The sequence below is a fragment of the Protopterus annectens genome, chromosome 11.part0 (assembly GCF_019279795.1).
Source record: "Protopterus annectens isolate FY-2018-M chromosome 11.part0, PAN1.0, whole genome shotgun sequence".
In the NCBI taxonomy this organism is placed as follows: domain Eukaryota; kingdom Metazoa; phylum Chordata; order Ceratodontiformes; family Protopteridae; genus Protopterus; species Protopterus annectens.
In genome coordinates, this window is record NC_056745.1 from 1113429956 (window position 1) to 1113450547 (window position 20592).

The window sequence follows — 20592 nt, forward strand, 5'->3', positions numbered from 1 at the left end:
AACCTGGGCTGACCCTCTAATATACTTATTCCTAATCCTGTCCACCCTCATCACACCCAGTGCAAATCTTAACATCTTTAACTCTGCCACATCCAGCTCTAACTCCTGCCTTTTTGTCAATGCCACTGTCTCCAACCCATATAACATAGCTGGTCTCACTACCCTCTTGTAGACCTTTCCTTTCACTCTTACTGGTACTTGTCTGTCACAAATCACTCCTGACACTCTTCTCCACCCACTCCATCCTGCCTGTACTCTCTTCTTCACCTCTCTTCCATACTCACCATTACTCTGAACTGTTGATCCCAAATATTTAAACTCATCCACCTTCGCTACCTCTACTCCTTGCATCCTCACCATTCCTCTATCCTCCCTCTCATTCACACACATGCATTCTGACTTAGTCCTGCTGACTTTCATTCCTCTTCTCTCTAGAGCATATCTCCATCTCTCCAGGGTCTCCTCCACCTGTTCCCTACTCTCATTACAGATCACAATGTCATCTGCAAACATCATAGTCCACAGGGACTCCTGTCTGATCTCATCTGTCAACCTGTCCATCACCATTGCAAATAAGAAAGGGCTCAGAGCTGATTCTTGATGTAATCCCACCTCCACTTTAAATGCATCTGTCACTCCCACCGTAGACCTCACCTCTGTCACAATACCCTCATACATATCCTGTACCACTCTTACATACTTATCTGACACTCCTGACTTCCTCATACAATACCACAACTCCTCTCTATTCACCCTGTCATATGCTTTCTCTAACTCTACAAAAACACAATGCAACTCCTTCTGACCTTCTCTGTACTTCTCCATCAACACTCTCAGAGCAAAAATTGCATCTGTAGTGCTCTTTCCAAGCATGAAACCATACTGCTGATCACTAATCATCATGCCCCTTCTTAACCTAGTTTCCACTACTCTTTCTCATAACTTCATGCTGTGACTGATCAATTTAATCCCTCTGTAGTTACTGCAACTCTGCACATCACCCTTATTCTTAAAACTCGGTACCAAAACACTTTTTCTCCATTCCTCAGGCATCCTCTCACTTTCCAAAATTTCATTAGACAATCTGGTTAAAAACTCCACTGACATTTCACCTAAACACCTCCATGCTTCCACAGGTATGTCATCTGGACCAACAGCCTTTCCATTCTTCATCCTCTTCATAGCTATCCTTACTTCCTCCTTGCTAATCCATTGCACTTCATGATTCACTATCCCCACATCATCCAACCTTCTCTCCCTCTCATTCTCTTCATTCATCAACCCCTCAAAGTACTCTTTCCATCTGCTCAACACATTCTCTTCGCTTGTAAGGATGTTTCCCTCATTATCCTTTATCACCTTTACCTGCTGCACATCTTTCCTAGCTCAGTCCCTCTGTCTAGCCAATCGGTACAGTTCCTTTTCTCCCATCTTAGTGTCCAACCTTTCATGCAACTCTTCATATGCCTTATCCTTAGCCTTCGCCACCTCTCTCTTTGCCATGCACCTCATCTCCTTATACTCCTGTCTACTTTCTTCATCTCTCTGACAATCCAACGTCTTCTTTGCCAACCTCTTTCTCTGTATACTCTCCTGTACTTCCTCATTCCACCACCATGTCTCCTTGTCATCCTTCCTCTGTCCAGATGTAATACCAAGCACCTTACTAGCCGTCTCCCTTACTAGCTCTTGCTGTAGTTACCCAGCTATTTGGTAACTCTTTGCTGCCACCCAATGCCTGTCTTAACTCTTCCCTGAACTCCACCTCACAATTACCCTTTTTCAATTTCCATCATTTGATCCTTGGTTGTGCCCTCACACTCCTCCTCATCTTCTTGATCACCAACATCATCTTACAAACCACCATCCTATTCTGTCTAACTACACTTTCCCCAGTCACCACTTTACAGTCTCCAATCTCCTTCAAACTGGCCCTCCTACATAAGATATAATCCACCTGTGTGCATCTTCCCCCACTCTTGTATGTCACCCTATGCTCCTCCCTCTTGTTAAAATATGTATTCACCACAGCCATGTCCATCCTTTTTACAAAATCCACTACCATCTGACCTTCTGCATTCCTTTGTTTAACACCATACCTACCCATCACTTCCTCATCCCCACTGTTCCCTTCACCAACATGCCCATTGAAATCTGCTCCAATCACCACTCTCTCACCGTTGGGTACAGTCATCATGACTTCATCTAACTCATTCCAAAATTTTGTGGAGCATATGCACTAGCAACATTCATCATTACACCATCAATTTCCAGCTTCTTAAACATCACTCTATCCGACACTCTTTTAACCTCCAAAACACTCCTAGCATACTGTTCCTTCAGGATAACTCCTATGCCATTTCTCCTCCCATCCACACCATGATAAATCAATTTGAACCCACCTCCGATACACCTAGCCTTACTCCCCTTCCATCTGGTCTCTTGCACACACAGTATACCAACCTTCCTTCTGTCCATCATATCGGCTAGCTCTCTCCCTATACCAGACATGCTGCCAACATTCAAAGTTCCGACCCTCACTACCACAGCCCTAGCCTTTCTCCTCTCTTCCTGCCTTTGGCCATGCCTTCTACCTCCTCTCCTCCTCCGGCCAACAGTAGCCCAATTTCTGCCAGAACAGTACTGGTGACGGTCGTTGTTAACCTGGGCCTCGACCAATCTGGTATGTAAATCTTTTCTGGTGTCCGCATGCATAATTTGGCCAAGTTTTATGCCGGATGCTCTTCCTGACGCAACCCTCCCCATTTATCCGGGCTTGGGACTGGCACAAAGAAATGCACTGGCTTGTGCATCCCCAGTGGCTGGGTTTTTCTATAGCATATGCATCAAAACCAAATTTCAGAACTATGATGACTCTAGGACTGATAGTTTCACTCAAATGTACAGCTTCTACATATAATGAATAAGAGAAGTCATCAATCCCTTTTTCCCAGTTTTACATGGGGGTCAGGGTCTGACATCAACATTAGTCAATGTAACCAGACATAGAGAATACAATAAGAATCATTGTCTACTCCAAATTTCATCCAATGAAGACATATTTCATGTCTTAGCAAATCCTCTCTCTGATTCTGATCCTAAACCAGTTGTTCAATCTGATCTGACATCTTCAGCCAATACAAATGTCATGAGCTCTTTCTTTATACTCAGTAAAGTACAGTCATATAATTTAACCTATCATAACAGTAAATGTTTGATTAATACCTGCTGCATTAACTTGACCTACATGGGTTATATATTGCATGGGATTTAATACCTGGTTAGCTTTCACAGCTTCAGGGCACCTTCCATGCACCCAAACAGTTAGTTAGCTCAAGCTGAACCATACATTTGGGAAGTGAAAATGGAAGGGTCCAGGAGTTTGTGGAGAATGCTCCTAGCAAAGCCTGATCTAAACCTAGTGAAGGAATCAAGCCTGTAGTGCCTTGTAAAAGTATCCATAGAGGACTAAATTCCTGCTTCTAGAACACATCCAGCATGTAACCCTTTTTAAAAGCCATAGATATTGCCAAGGCCCTATTTAAAGTGTTTTTTTTTGTTTTAGTGTCAGCCTTTTTTTAAAATAACTTTTATTAATTTTAAAACAAAGATTGTACAAAATTATTTAATGATAAATAGAACAAAAACATAACTATTTTCAGATGTCCACAACAAAATCAAATATAGAAAACTGAATCAATTCTGTTGTACAGACATTTTTGCTAAATTAATGAATTCAGTGAAAGAAAAAGTAGTTTTACATTTTCAGTTCTTTGTGACTATTTTTCTTGCATAGCTAAAACGGACCAAAGGAGAGGCACCTGCAGCCTAGAAACTGAATCCAGAAATGCAGCATTAAATAATATCAAGTAGTTAGAAATTATACATTTATCTGTCTGGACAGCTTGGGCAAAATGTCTAAATTCATCCCAAAAAGGAGTTACTATTTTACAATCCAGTATCATAAGAAACCAATCTGCATTAGAAACTTAATTACACCTCTAACAATTAATTTTCCCATAATTATGTAAGGCCACTTTATGTGGAGTTAAAAAAACTCTGTGAAGAAATCTCCACATATATATTTTCCAATAAAAAGAAGAAATAGATTTTTCCACAGATTTAAGAAATAAGCATTTATCTTCATCAGAAAAGGCCTTCTCATTAATCCTAGTTGAGTAATTCAAAAAATAATAAATCTCTGGAACCAAACTCTTCTCTTATTATTTTATAAATTATTACTATATATAATTTATTCTTAGTTGAGTTACTACTGATTCTAAAAAAATTGAAGTATCTTTGGAATACGTTTTGTTTGACAAATCCATGGAGATTTTGATTTTATCACTAACATATGTTTACAGGACTGTATAGTCAACCAATTGTTATTTTCTAAAGAATGTCTTGCAAGAAGATTATCTTTATTATGGGGTTTATTTCCGACTAAGAATTGATTCCAAAAGGTTTAATTTGCATCTCTAAGGTCTAGCATTTTGTTTATATTAAAAGTTCCCCAACAACCTGTAGTATTTGATACAGGGAACAATAAAAACAATAAATCTTTAACTATATAATTAGAATCCATGACTCTTTTAAAATTTATAAGGATGTAATCAGTGAAGGGAGAAGAATTGTATTTTTTCTTTTCATTTAAACATAAGTCTTTCAAGACCCAGTAAAATGTATTAATTACAAATGTAGAGACAGATTCTACAACATAGCTGCTATTATTTATTAAACTTTTATGAATGGCTTTCCAAGTGGATTGGTAAGAGGACTTTAACCATAGAAATATTAAATTGAAAATTATGGACTTGTCATATAATCCAACATTTGAAAACTTAATCCACCTTCTTGCCAACTTTTAGCATGCAAATCAAAGAATACTCTTGGTTTATTGGGGAAACAGAGAAAATTAAAAAGAGTAGAATTTAATAGCTTACAGATTTTTTTAGGAGGGATAATAATTAGTGATCATAGATAGAAAAGTAATTTTGGTAGGATTATCATCAGGGCAGTGCAGTGGTGCAGCAGTTAAAGTTGTTGCCTCACAGCAAGAGGTTCTTCAGTTTGATTCTCAACTGGGGTGCCTTCTGTGTGGACTCTGCATGTCCTCCCTGCATTTGCGCATGTGTCTTCCAGGTACTTCGGTTTCCTCCCACATTCTAAAGACATGCGTCTGGAGCATTTCTCCCTGGTCCTCCCCTGAAATTAGGCTCTATCCTAGTCATACTTTCCTGTTCAACAAATGTTAAATGTTGTTGTGTCTTTCGGCTTTTCCCGGTTAGGGGTTGCCACAGCAGAACTCCGGTCCACTAATGATTGGCAGTAGATTTTTACGTGCCGAGTTGCCAGCTCTGCTGCACAACCTTCAACGAAGGTACGCCCATTCACGCATGTCTCCACACAGAAGACGCTCTAGCTGAGAATCGAACAGGACAACGTCATACTATGAGGTGACAACGCTACCGCAGCACCACCACTGCAGCACAAATGTTAAATAATAATACAAAATAAGATTTTTTATTAAAGTAAGTATATCTTCCATTGTAAAAAAATATGTCCCAATTAATAGTTATGTTAGTAACAGTGTCTATTTAATTACTATAATTTACTGCTATTGAGTCTTTTACAGTAGATTTAATTATAATTCCAAGATAATTAATTTGTGGAATTGTCCCAAGTAAAATTCTTATAGTTTCTAAAATAATTATTAACTTTTTTATTAATAAGTAATGTTTCTTTTTTATCATGGTTAAACATTAAATCTGACTCTCTTTCAATGTAATTAATAGACTTAGTTAAATTTTCTGTTGAAGCTTTAACATCACCACTAGTTATTAAAATGTCATCTGCAAATAATTGCATTTTACAGGGATAACTATCATCTATTGAGAATCCCTGAATTTTGCTATTAGATCTAATAAAGTTTGTGAAAGGTTCAATTGTTGGAGCAAATAATAGAATTGACATGAGACAACCCTGTTTTGTACATTTTAATATTTTGAAAGCGCTAGAAAGAAAAGACACAATTTTAATAAAAGAGAATGAGGTACTATATAAATCCGTTATAAGATTTATAAAATCTATGGAAATTTCATATTGTTTAAGTGCTTTAAACAAATAATTCCAACTAATAGAATCAACAGCCTTATTTATATCTAGATTATAGTTAGTTCTTTTTTTTGCTTTTATTACCATCTCTATTAAAATAGTAAGTCTAATTATGTTATCCTGAACCTTTCTATGTACTATAAAACCAATCTGATCATCATTTATTAATTCTGACATGATAAAGTTCAATTTTTGCAAGGATAGACAAGTATTTTATTATCAACATTTAATAATGAAATAGGATGGTAAGAAGTACATAGGTTAGAATCTTTATTTGGTTTCAAGATAGGATATATCAGGGAGTATTTCCAGGAGGGGGAGTGGTTGACATATGTTTAACTTGTTCAAAAACTTTTAAAAGGATATTTAAAATATTCTCTGGGAATACTTTGTATAATTCTGGGATTATACCATCAAGACCAAGGTCTTTATTTGGTTTAAGATTATTAATTTGATCTTTTAACTCCTTAAAAGAGAAGGACTTATCAATTTTGGATCTTTGCTCTTTGGTTAATTTGAACCTTATATTGTGATTCAAAAAGTCATCAGTTATGTTGTCGATTTCTGTCTCTGTCTTCATAATATTTCCAAAAGTCATTGGTTATGTTGTTGATTTCTAAGCCTGTCTCTCTGTCTTTATAATATTACTAAAGCATTATAGTATGTTTTTTAAATCAGTCACATTTTATCACCTTGTTTGGAAATTATTTCTTTAATATGATTTGTATTTATTTTCTTTTTAGATCTAACAGCCAACCCATATAAGCTGTTTGGGTATATTGAGTAAGTCTGTAATTTAAATTTTTCCAGATTTGCTGATATTATATGGTGAAGTACATCAAGATATTTCTGATTTAATATTTTCAACTCAGCTTTTGTTGATTTGCTGTAAGGTTTTAAACTTGATTTCAATTTATCTATATTAGACTGCAAAGAGATCAATACCTTATCCCACTCTTTTTTCCATATAGATAGGTTTTTAAAGAATCACAGATAATTACTTCTGAAACTTCTCCATTATTCTTAATTTCAATGTATTCATCTATTTCTTTTAGACACCATTCCTTAAAGTATTTTAATTTTACTATATAAGCAGGATTCTCTGATAGTAAATCAAATTACTTGGCTTTAACGTTAATGTAAATGTAATAGCATTGTGGTTGGACAAAGGACATGAAGTAATCAATACATCTTCAAATTAAGTAAATAAACTACTACAAGTAAAAACATTATCTATGTTTGTTTGGGTGCCAAATCTACAGTATAAGAATAATGTGTAAAGTTAAGTGAGTCAGTTGATTTAATATCATAGGTATCACTCAAATGGTGAGAATTAATAAAATGATCTAAGTGTTTAGCTACTGAGGATTGCATAGGAACTTTTTCAGTAGTTGTGTCTTTACTAGAAAGAATACAGTTAAAATCTCCTGCAATAATCAAATCACCTTTTTGTATATAAGGTTATAATATCCAAATATATCTTAGCAATTTTGGCTCCAATTCCAGGTATCCAGTAAGAATTCACAAAAGTATAAGTTTTGTGTCAATTTCTACTACTGCTAAATCCAAAATGCCATTTTTATCTGAATAAGGCATTTAATATTTTAGGCATAGGTAATGAATTTCTCCAAAGAATAAGAGTGCCTCTCCTTTTTTATTTAAAATGATAGCTCACAAGAGTTGAATAATCTTTTGACATCAATCTACCTACATCTTCAGATAACAAATAGCTTTCTTGTAAGAAAATTATCTGAGCTTTATGCAGTTTAAAATATTTGTTTAAGCTACTCCTCTTCAATGGATTATTAAGTCTGCTGATATTTAATTATAGGCAATTATATGTCATTATTCATAAGAATGTGTAAATGCACTGATTTAAGATGATTTAGCTTAAAATATAATAACAAAATACTAATACTTGTTATGGACAAATACAAAAAAAAACAGAATTTCAAACTTATATACATTCAAACCTCCTATCATGGAATAAAAATTCCTTTATTTGGTGATATAATCATACAAATCACATACCAACCAACACTTTCCAATGTCACCAAGCTAAACAGTTGCTACTGCTTCTTAATTTAGAACAATATTATTAATTACAGCTATTTAGGGCACACTCAAGTCATGTTAAAAGGAAAAACAATATAAACTATTAATTTGAGAAATAATATTTAAGATCACAGAAATATAAAATTGGAAATGTTACCTCTAGTACTTGGAATATACATTTAACATGTAACTTCTGTACAGGAAGCATTCTTTTAGGATTATATTTTAAATATCATGTACTTACAAATTTGCTTATAGTACTTTTCATTGCCATATTCTGAAATGTGCAGATCACATTATTGCATTCATCATATCAATGGGAGATGAAACATACTTGAAATGATCTAAAGGTCAGTTTAGTATAAATAAAATTACACATTTCACTAACAAATGCAGAACATTTTGAAAATTAAAATCTGCTCACTAATATTATTTTCCAATAATTAGTGAAGTGACTCTGAATAATTAAGGCAACAGATGTTGAGCAGATTGAGGTGTTTTAAGCATCTTCTCTTCTAAACTGTTTTATATCGCACAGAAGACAGCAGCTTATATTAAAGTGTTACAAAACAAACTTCATAACAAATTAGCTAAGCAAAAGAAACATGAAGAACAGGTGTATTTGAGTGCTTTCATTCTTTAATTGTAAGAACTTCTTCAGAAATGAAAAAACTGAAAATACACTTCAATAAATACAGTAAAAACTGCCGATCACACTTAAAACATGAAATACCCAGCAAGGAATGCAACCCAGTAAGAAAACCTTATTTGCTTTCAAAACACTAATAAAAATGATCTGGTCAGGAGGGAGTGAAATAGCTTAATAGCCTTGTGGAGGGGGGAGGGACTGGTTCAACTACACCACCTCAAGGAACAGATAATGTTAAGGCTGTCATAAAAACCGGTGAAAACTCAACATCTAGAAATCAGTACACTTTAAATATACAGTAAAAGAAAATTGAATCACACTTTTAAAAAATGAAATTCTCACTTTACAAAAATGACACTTTGCAAAATGAAGTCAAATATCCAGCAAGAAATACAGCCTAGTATGAAGACTTTAGTTATATTACAACCAGTTAGCAAAAAATAATAAATAAACTGTCTGGCAAAGGGGAAGTGATGCTCTGTGGAGAGATAAAGCTAAATAGTCTAATGGTGAGGGAAGGGAATAGCTCACCTACACCACCTCAAGGCACATTTAATGTTAAGGCTTTCATTCAAGCCAGGTGGAAACTCTGCATCTAAGAGCAACTGCTACTTTAGTTCAATTACCTCAAGAAGAGCATTATAATCACCAAAACATGCTGGTACTTTATCCAAAACAAAACAAAATTAAATGCTACAAAATTGTTGCAACACACACTATGTTTTCTCAGTGCATTATACAAGTCTTGGTGCCTAATAGCTGCATTATGTTCTTTAATCCAGTCCACCAATCTCCTTATAGTTTTGCCAATGTAAAAAGATGAACAAGTATCACAAATGCCAGTATAAACTACTGAAGTACTGTTACAATCAAACCCATTTTTAAATTTCACTGAAAAATTGTGATGCTTGAATGTGTATCAATCACCTTGGAGAATGTACGGGCAAATCACACACTGCAAGGGAAGCAATCTGCTGACTGGGAAAATTGTAAAGAGTTCTATAGTGCAAAAAATCAAGGGTTCTCTCCCTTCAAAAGTGATGCGGAGAGTTCCGGTTTATTTTATAACAAAAAGTGGGCTGGGAACCCAGAATGTTAGAGAGCTCCTTATTACTGGTGATAATGTTCCAGTTGCTGTAAAGTACCTGTTTAATGCTATGCATGTGTCTGCAAATGGAGAGAGGGAAGTTCAGTGTGTGGTTTATACCTGTGGAATTTTTGGTGCGTACCTGCAGACCAAACTTAAGTATTCGTGGGAATTTAGTAGACCTACACAGGCAAACCTCTTTGCTAATGAGAGCCAACAAGTCTACAGGATAGTTTCTATCCCTAAAAAGCCCTGTCAAAAAAGCACATTCATCCAAGAAGATGGAGTCCTCACTGATTAAGTGAGAAAGCCTGATGAACTGTCCTCTAAAACACATTAGCCTTCGTAAAATGTGGATGCTGGCTAGTGTAATCAAGATAGTTATTACAGTAGGTCTTTTTGTGAAATATGTTAAAGCTGAAAGACTTGCTAATTGGATCAAGCCGAATATCTACATACAAAAACTGAACTCTGTAGCCCATACCAGAAACTGTGAAGGATAAGAAACTGGTGCTGCCAGATAAATCAGTCAGAAAAGAGTCCTGCTGAGACAAAGTGCCACTCCAAACAAAAAATAAATCATCAATATAGTGACGGTAAAACAGTACATGCTGAAAACCTGGAAAAAGGGAGAGAGTATACAGCTCCCAAGTACTTAATACCAAATTGGCATACACTGGTGCCATTTTTGCACCCATAACTACCCCTCTCTGTTGTTGAAAGATGCGGCCATTGAAATGGAAGAAATTATTAAGCAGAACTGAAATCAACTCACAGATAATATCAATTTTATTGTAGCTTAGCTCTGAGTATTCCATCAAGAATTTCTTGGTAAGTTGGAGGCCTTCAAAGTGGGGAATATTTGAGTAAAGAGCCACTACATCAAGGGTCACTAGAAAGCAGTCAGCATTTGGAATAGGAAGCCTCCACAGTTTGTCCAAAAAAGTCCAAGAATCTTTTAGATAAAACATGGTCCCTTGCACAATCGCGATGAGAACCAGAGAAACTGCAGAGGAAATGCCATTACTTTAATATGTACTTCTTTGTTTATCAGAAGTATTCTGCATAGCAGTAACTGTCTAATTTATTATTATTAAAGTTATATTATATTTTTTAGCTTCCATGACACATTAAAACCAGTAATATTGCTCATTTTCATCACTATAAATTACATATTCTTCTGTACTGTGATGATCTGCTGCATGAGTATACTATATTTCCACTGTACTTATATAAAGGATACAACTTTCACTGAACTACAATTAGGATGACCACAAGATGTCACCAAACAGAGATTAGTACCAGGTGTCTTTAAGTCTTCATATGTCTTGTTTTTCTTCTTCCCACTGCACTCTTCTTTCCTTTTCTTTTCATTATTCCACTAGTGAACATAAAAACTGCATGGATACGTTTTAAAATTAACTAGGTTAATTTTAAATGTTCTATTTTTGTGTTTCTGCTGCTCGTTTTAACATTCTAAAAGTTCACTTCCTGTAAATGAGGGTTAAAGTTCAAAATGCATTTCCTGCAACACAGGCAGCTTGAACATGGAATCTAGACTGTTATAAGTTGAAAAACAGTTTGAGGTATGTGAAAAAAAACATTCTAAAGCAATTTAACTAATACTAGGTGGGAAAAGGGACTGATAAGAAGCATTTATTGTAGAAAGCAATCAATAGCATCTCTAATTCTTTGAATAAGAGCCCAAGTAATAAATAAATACCACATAAGTTAAACTTATTAAAAGAAAGTGAAATCATGTAGATAAATGATTTTCATGCAGCCAAAACCACTCAACGCAGCACCCGCTGCACATAGATAAAGTTTATCACATGCACTCACATTCATAAGACAGAATAACCAAAAATAAACAAAAAAAACTGATTACTTGAAATTATGTGGACAGCGGTGGTGCAGCAGTTAGCATTGCCGCTTCACAGCAAGAGGTTCTCCGGTTCAATCCTCGGCTGGGGTGCCTTCTGTGCGGAGTCTGCATGTCTTCCCTGTGGTTGCGTGGGTTACCTCTGGGTGCTCCAGTTTCCTCCCACATCTCAAAGACATGCTGTAGGTGGATTGGACACTCTAAATTGGCCCTAGGTGTGAGTGCGTGCATGTGTGTGCCTTTTGTGGAAGGTTGGCAACTCAACACCGTAAAAAACTCTACTGCCAATCATGAGCGGACAGGTGATTTGCTGTGGTGACCCCTAACCGGGAAAAGCTCAAAGAAGAAGAAGATCAAATCTTAACAGTACAGTAAGCTTCATATTGTTTGCTTACAGGAAAATGTTACTTTTTGTGTACATCTGAAACATATTTATAAATGAAACTTTTCACTCCTTAGCATTCTTTTTAACTCTTGAACAGTCCTTGTAGCTCTTTGGTTTCTTTAATGTTCTTTCGTGTCTGAACATTTAACAGGAATTCAGGACATTTGATTTAACTTTTAGAACACTTTGTTGTTGCAGAACAGGTTTAGTATACACATGACTAGAAAAGTGTCAGTTTGCCACTTTTGCCTAAGTTGTATAGGTATAGCATTTGCATTGATACCATGGGGGTGATGCATACATATATTAAATCTGGTGCCCAGAACTAAAACACTTCCTTTAAGACAAGTTATCTCTAGGCTATATTCAAAGTTAGCGCCTTCTGCACAGTATGCTATGGTACTCATTCCTCATATCTATTCAGACAGTATTTTCAATTATGGAGTAATGGCTGCCTATGTATCATTCAGGAATAAGAACTGGCTACATTTGGTCTGAGAAAGATCATTTCACTTACCAGTGAAAAAACAAATACTATAGACTCAGTGGCACCAAAACACACTGTCTATCCTACACCCTCAACTGCTACAAGTTAGGGGTTTTACTGATTTATATCATGAAATACAGATCTGCATTCTGCAATGACCAGACAAGATTTTAGTCATTCTGAGTTCACATTTTTTGAAGTTTTTGATAAAAATGCTACTGAAGTAGTAAATACTAAGATATACTTCTGTTTACCCATGAAAGCAAAGTGCAATGTTTAAATGTGACCACTGAATTATCAGTGAATAACTCTTCTTCTTCTCTTAAGTTTGTATCTCTGCAGCACAAATTCAGAAAATTAGGTAAAAATTCTAATTCTGCTAACAGTAGAGGTTAGCTCTATTTCTCATGATTACATTTTGTTTCTTTTACTTAAAACAGTCAATTATCTTTTGCTCCAAAACAATCACAAGAGTCTGAATAAAGGCTGGATGCGAGAAAATATGAAGTCTGCTAAAACAGTGTTATTTTTCCTTGTGTCCTTCTGACTATATCAGTATGATATTTCTTTTATTCATTTATTTTTCTGGCACCATTACTGAATAATTAGTGAAAAGCCTAGAAAACCTGTTAAGATATTGCTTTTTTTTTAGTCTTCAGTGACATGGCAGCAACCTTTGGAAGACAAGTAATACTCAATGCGTCATCAAAGATGTACCGCAACAGAGTTCACCAACAAGTATAGCTTTGTGTCCAGTGCATTGTTCTTCCAAATGTTGTAGCCCCAAGTCCTGTTTATATATGTACCTATGATCACTAACACAGAACAGACTAAGGCTGCAGTTATAAAACATGTTAAGGAATTAAAACTCTTCCTTTTGTAAACGTAAACCTTGTATTCATTAATTTTCTCTAAAGTCACTTACGTGATAATTCAGTGTTTTTCTTTCTTCCTAGGCCAGAAAACATCTGCTTCATCTCTTCTTGCCCTAAAAAACACACCTGAAACATATAGCCATGAAAAGGTGAATACGGAAAAAGCAGAGGAAGGAAAAGGAAAGAAATTTAAAATCAGAGATCTGGAAACTATGATGTATGCCAGTTTGTAGGGCTTTTTTCTGTTGTACATGAAAGGACATTGGGCATAGACTTTTTTTTCTTTCTGTATGTATTAAAAGCTCTATAGTTCATTGGTTTAAATTGTCTGTATTTCTCTTATAACAATATTATTCCACATTGTGCACTTTACATTTTTGCCTGAATGTGCATTTACTTTTCTTGCAGTTTGAAGTAAAAAAAAAAAAAATAAAAAAAAACATTGTTGTGCTTGTACTTCACACAGTTTATTTCACAATAGTTTTTTTTTTTTTTTTTTGCCTTCAGTCACCAGGTAAAACAATTAAGTAGAACCTGCATGTTTTGAGGTAAAATCAGGAAAGGGGAAGAGGATATGGCAATTACTATGTACTCTGGAACTGGAATATTATCTAGGATTTAATATTTACATTATAATATGCATTTAAGCAACAGTTCAGAATAGTGTACAATGCATAACGCATTCTTTCAATACATGCAGATTATTGAGAATATGATCTGTTAGTTAGCTTTATCCTGTATTCATAGGTTTTATCTTATAGTCTCCATTTGCAATTTGACTTGCAAGTCATTTAATGGGCAGCATCACCCAGAACCTGAAAAATGTGTTTTGTATAGTATTTGTACAGTATTTTTTTAGTGCAGAATTAATGTCTAGCCATCATTCTAATTAGTCAATATGTTATTTTGTAATCACTACAAAATCAAAACAAAGGCATGTAAATAGCCTCTACATACCTAATACACATTAGAGATAGCATATCTGCCAGTCACTATGTCAGAGGAATGCTATAAGCTCTGTAATATATTAACTCACATTCCGTCTTCACGCTGATATTGATCCATACCTCACAGTACATCTCTGCCCAAGCTTATGTAACCCCTGCTCTGCCCTTGCAATAATTTTACATCAGCTTTCTCAAGAATCCCAGCTCACACATCATATTCAGTGATGGTATTGCTGCTTGTTACAGTGCATCCAGCTGGAAATCTGTGCCTAGTATCATTAAAATAAGACTGAGATGGCTTCCATTTGCATGCCTTATCAATACAATTGTGCCTGTCACACAACTTGGTTACTGCACTTTTCACTATACTTAGCCTAGCAGCCCTCTAAAACATAACAGGGACCATCAGAAATGGGGTGGGGGTGGAGTATAAAATGTCTCTTGGGAGGCACCTGCAGTTTATACATACAGACCTGCACTACAGATAGATAAATAGATAGACAGACATAGCTATATATAAATTCTCAAAGAAAGAAAAGCTGGAGCACTGAACTACTCAAATACAGTTTAATATTTTATACTTGGTTGCACATTCAAATTTCAGTCTTTATCAATATATACAAATATGGATCAAACTCCATTATATAATAAAGTTAGGAACTAAACAGAATGATTCTACATTTGATTTGCCTTATTTTCCAACTTCTTAAATGAACAAACAGCTTTGTGGCCTGAGGTAGTGAACCATGCTCCTTTATAGTGGCAAGATTATAAACCCGTACCTATAGCTCCATCAGCAGCTGTATGTAAGATATGTAGCAGGTCAGATTTATAGTTAGTGCCTACCCTCTCTACTCTTAACAAAAGTATGAGCTGCTTGTCAGTTCTAATTTAACCCATTTTGTAGTTTTTCACACACACACACTCTCATAATCTGCTTAATTTATTTATCTTCAGTCTAATTATTTTTATTCTGTAACAAAGTCTCGCTTTTATGCTAGCGGTGCATCGCGGGACCAAAAAGGGACCATTTTGACAAATACATCTGCCATCAAACAGAATGAAAATCAATACAACAGATCATTTTAAGAGGTTATTACATGAACTCTGCCCAAACTCAACACTATGTAACACAAAGCACTGACTACAAAGTAGAATAAAATACTTAACAGAATCAGCATTTTAGACACGTTTATTAAATATTCAGATTTTTAAAATGACATCTATAAACAAATTAATAGAAAAGAAAACAAACCATAATAACATTTTTTATGGGGCCAGATACAGAGAGACTGGCCCAGCTGTAAGCACTAAGGCTACAGCAAAACGAGTGTACTGGAGCATTCCCAGACAGCAGGGATTCAAAGACATACTAACTGCAATGAGAAATGACCTCGTTATCAGCTAATCTGCATGTCCCTGAATTACTCAGTGATTGCTGTATGAACTGATGGGCCCTATTCAGCTGTACTTGCTGTAATCACTACTGGTGGCCGATGCATTGTGTTAGCACAAGCACCCCCATTCATTCCCCATATACATCCCAATGCACACACACAAGTGCCATTGCCTCTTATCTGTCCTTGTGCTTACCGAATGTTCTTGACGGTGGCTCTTGTTTTACGTGTTCCTCGTATCCACATATAATTACATTCCATCAATAATGCCAATCATTACAGTTTCATTCTTCTTCTTGTTCAGAAGATACACTGCGATGCATGATCTGTTCATCTATTAAAACAAATATGCACACACACCCAAATGCTACTCCATAAACTAAACTCCCCAACACTTGTCTCTAACATGATCATACCCATGAAAAGCAATGGGTGAATGCAAGCTTTGGCCTGACTTCATTTCCGCTGTTGGTGGTAAGGATTTATGAGGCCAAATGGTTTTCTGAATCACCTGGCTGTGTAAATGCCTCACCACAGGCATTTTCAAGGGAACCACTCATGGCTAATTACCACATGCTTCTCCCCTGGACTGCCTCATTAGTATTTGTCGTAGGCCAAAGAAACAGCCAACCTTTGTGCTGTACTTCTTAATGGTAAAGCACTGTAGTAGGGCTGCCTCTGAAACAGAAATGGTTACTGCTAGCAGTAACCTATATGAATCCAAGGCATATATGTTTTGTTAACAGTTACCTCTCATTCCAGCATTAACAGAAACTGCTGAATTACCATCTTCCCTTAAACCTCACTCATCATTCTGAACCTATTATGCATATTCAGGCAATTCAGATCTCATACCCCAGCTCAACAGAATCACTTCCTTAGTTACAACAATTTACCCCCAAAAATTCTCTGTAGGGAATTCTCAAAATCTGTCAGCCTTTTACAGTCCCAAAAAATGTTCCTAGTATACAGCTCAGCAAGCTCCTGTCTGGTGCCCTGCAGAGTTCTACAGCAGCAGAGAGTCAAAAGAGAGACTTTGGAGTGACTAAGTATCATTTTCTGCATTTTCTTGCTGCCTTTAGCTAATTCCGCCTAAAACGCTGATTTTCTAGAGTTTCTGTGATTTAAAAAGCTTGTTTCAGCTACATATTGTACTTATTTTACTGCCTGCACTTTAACAAAGTCGTTTTTGTGTTTAAATTACCTGTTTAACTGTTGTAGACTACACACTCAAGTGTGATAGCCATTTTTGTGCGTTTAACGTTTTTTTTGATTGTATCTGCTTTATTTTCTGAAAAAACAAAAAATATACTAGTTTTCCTGCCTTTCTAAGCTAGTATAGTCCATTTTTGGGTTAGTGCTGAATTCAGGGCAGTGTTACAAGTTTCTGTGTTTGCCCATACCTTACTTGGATTGAAGGGAGTTTCTCTGTTCACTGTGAGAAAGGGAGCTTTGAGCAGCCTATCTGTCCCTGGAGGAGTGTTTTCAGCCCAGAAATTAGTAGTTTATTGGCCATTTTGGGCTAATTTCTATCTCTTTCATTTCCCTGCTATAAAACCCGCATTTGCAAGGTTTTTGTGCTAGTATACAGTTCAGCAAGCTCCTGCCTGGTGCCCTGCAGATTTCTATAGCAGCAGAGAGACAAAAGAGAGACTTTGGAGTGATTAAGTATCAGTTTTCTGCATTTTCTTTCTGCCTTTAGCTAATTCTGCCTAAAATGCCGATTTTCTAGAGTTTCTATGATTTAAAAAGCTTGTTTCAGCTACATTTTGTACTTATTTTACTGCCTGCACTTTAACAAAGTTGTTTTTGTGTTTAAATTACCTGTTTAACTGTTTAAGGCTACAAACTCAAGTGTGATAGCCATTTCTGTGCATTCAAAGTGTTTTTTTGATTGCATCTGCCTTATTTTCTGAAAAAAATATATATACGTGTTATCCCACCTTTCTAAGCTAGTATAGTCCAGTTTTCAGGTTAATGCTGAATTCAGGGCTATGTTACAAGTTTCTGTGTTTGCCCATACCTTACTTGGATAGAAGGGAGTTTCTCTGTTCACTGTGAGAAAGGGAGCTTTGAGCAGCCTATCTTCCCTGGAGGAGTGGTTTCAGCCCAGAAATTAGTAGTTTATTGGACATTTTAGAATAAGTTCTATCTCTTTCATTTCCCTGCTATAAAATTTGCATTTGCAAGGTTTTTGTGCTAGTATACAGCTCAGCAAGCTCTTGCCTGGTGCCCTTCAGAGTTCTACAACAGCAGAGAGACAAAAGAGAGACTTTGGAGTGATTAAGTATCATTATTCTGTATTTTCTTGCTGCCTTTAGATAATTCCACCTAAAACTCCAATTTTCTAGAGTTTCTGTGATCTAAAAAGTTTGTTTCAGCTACATATTGTACTTATTTTACTGCCTGCACTTTAACAAAGTCATTTTTGTGTTTAAATTACCTGTTTAACTGTTGTAGGCTACACACTCAAGTGTGATAGCCATTTCTGTGCATTTAAAGTGTTTTTTTTTTATTGTATCTGCTTTATTTTCTAAAAAAAAAAATACTTGTTTTCCCGCCTTTCTAAGCTAGTACATATAGTCTAGTTTTTAGGTTAATGCTGAATTCAGGGCTATGTTACAAGTTTCTGTGTTTGCCCATACCTTACTTGGATAGAAGGGAGTTTCTCTCTTCACCGTGAGAGAGGGAGCTGTGAGCAGCCTATCTGTCCCCGTAGGAGTGGTTTCAGCCCAGAAATTAGTAGTTTATTGGCCATTTTGGGCTAATTTCTCTCTATTTCATTTCCCTGCTATAAAACCCGCATTTGCGCAGTTTTGCACACGGGGCAGTGCAGGTTAGCTAGGGTATAAGTATTCCCAGCTCCACAAAGTCTACTCTTCAATTTTTCCCTTGGAACTAGACAAACTTTCAACTTAAGCACTCAAACCATTCACTTCTCATACCGGCACTTGCTCAAAACTCATAGCAAGCACTAATAAACCTTAGCACTAGACCCCCCCCTATACTGTAGAGAAGGACAAGGGTCTCTATTCGACCTTACCAGCCAATCAGTAAAACAGTTCACTGTAACTATCCAGGTATGTCCAAAGGGCAATTTCAGGTGTATTCTGCAGTCCAACTGGTGAATCTGGGCATTTTGAGGCAATGTTACAATTGCCTCATGTACACAGACAACTCACTCCTCCTTCCACCAAACACTAATACATGCGAGAGATGCAATTATACAACTAAACTGGAGGCTAAGCTCTCTCAACCCAAGACTGGACCAGACAGTCAAGAGGAGAGGGGAATTACTTGCATCACACCACCAGTCTCACATAGACCTATGAAACCAACACCGGCAAAAAAGACACATAAATACACAAAAACATACTCAGAGGCTCTAAATAAAAATCTGCAAAAGCAACAGAGACCTCCAAGGCAGACATCCAAGCAACCTCCACCTCCCAACACAAACCATGAAACACATACTTCACAAACCCAGTGTGCCACACAATCACAGCCCTTAAGGCAAAATAACATACCCAACACACTAGTAATAGGTGACTCTATAGTCAGGCACACTGATGTCCCACTCACTAGGCTGAACAAGGAGAAGGTTACTGTTAGTTGCCTGTCGGGTGCCAGGATCCGCCACATAATACAAGCACTCAGGTCACTCCAGAAGAAGTACAAATATGACTTTGTCATTGTTCATGTTGGTGTGAATGACCTGAGCCATATCTCCCTGGACTACATGAAAAGAGACATGGAGGAGCTCTCTGATCACGTAGCCCAGGCCGGTATGAGCCTGACCCTGAGTAGCATCCTGCCCTCACCAAGAATGATACCATGGTATAGAGAAAAAATTATCAATTTCAACAATTGGCTAAGCTTCTGGTGTCATTCAAAGGGGATCCAGTGTCTGTCAGCCTGGGATGACATGCTCGACAAGCCACGCTGCTTCGCTAGAGATGGCTTGCACCTGTCCACCCTTAGGCTTTTGAATACTGGCCAAGGCTCTTGCCACCCCCATAGTGCCTTTTTTAGGCAAGGCTCAAAAGACAAACCCACCATCCTAAATAGCACAAGTAACAAAAAACTGAGGGCAATGCTACTCAATGCCAGAAGTCTAAACCTCAAAATGCATGCACTCGAGGCACTCTTCAGTATGGAGAAAATCGATATATGTGCAGTAACAGAAACCTGGTTTAAGGCTCCAGAGAGCACCACAGCACTACCAGGCTACAACTCATACCATACATTTTGGCCACAAAACCTGGACCGAAATACAAAAGGCGGGGGAGTATCCATATTCATCAAGGATACCCACACCTCCAGGTTAGTGGCACAGCACGATGCTTCAGAGATCATCCACGTGCAACTAACAATGGGCAAAACTGCTATTCAAATTATAGCTAGCTAGAGATCACCCACCATGTCCCAGGACCCTCACTCCGCATTCCTGGAAACTCTTGGAAACATAAAGATCCTACCAAACACCCTGATATTGGGTGATTTCAATTACCCAAACATTAATTGGAGACCTACTCAAGTACAAACTCCCTTGCCCAACATTTCCTAGAATATATAAACTCAAACACCCTGCATTAACTGGTCAACACCCCCACCAGAGGTGACAACATATTGGACCTGGTCATCACCAACATGGGTGACTGGTGTTCCACACCGGAGGTCAACCCCTCGCTGGTTAGATCTGACTATAAACTAA

General features: G+C 36.8%; 1 protein-coding gene across 1 annotated transcript in view; it reads left to right on the forward strand.

The window, feature by feature from the left end:
- LOC122814852 (troponin I, slow skeletal muscle-like) overlaps positions 1 to 13724 on the forward strand; it is a 143185-nt gene extending 129461 nt beyond the window's left edge. The window contains exon 8 of the mRNA XM_044087133.1: positions 13616 to 13724. The gene's annotated coding sequence lies outside the window, so the exon portion shown is untranslated. The remainder of the gene's footprint in view (positions 1 to 13615) is intronic.
- Positions 13725 to 20592: the final 6868 nt, after the last annotated feature.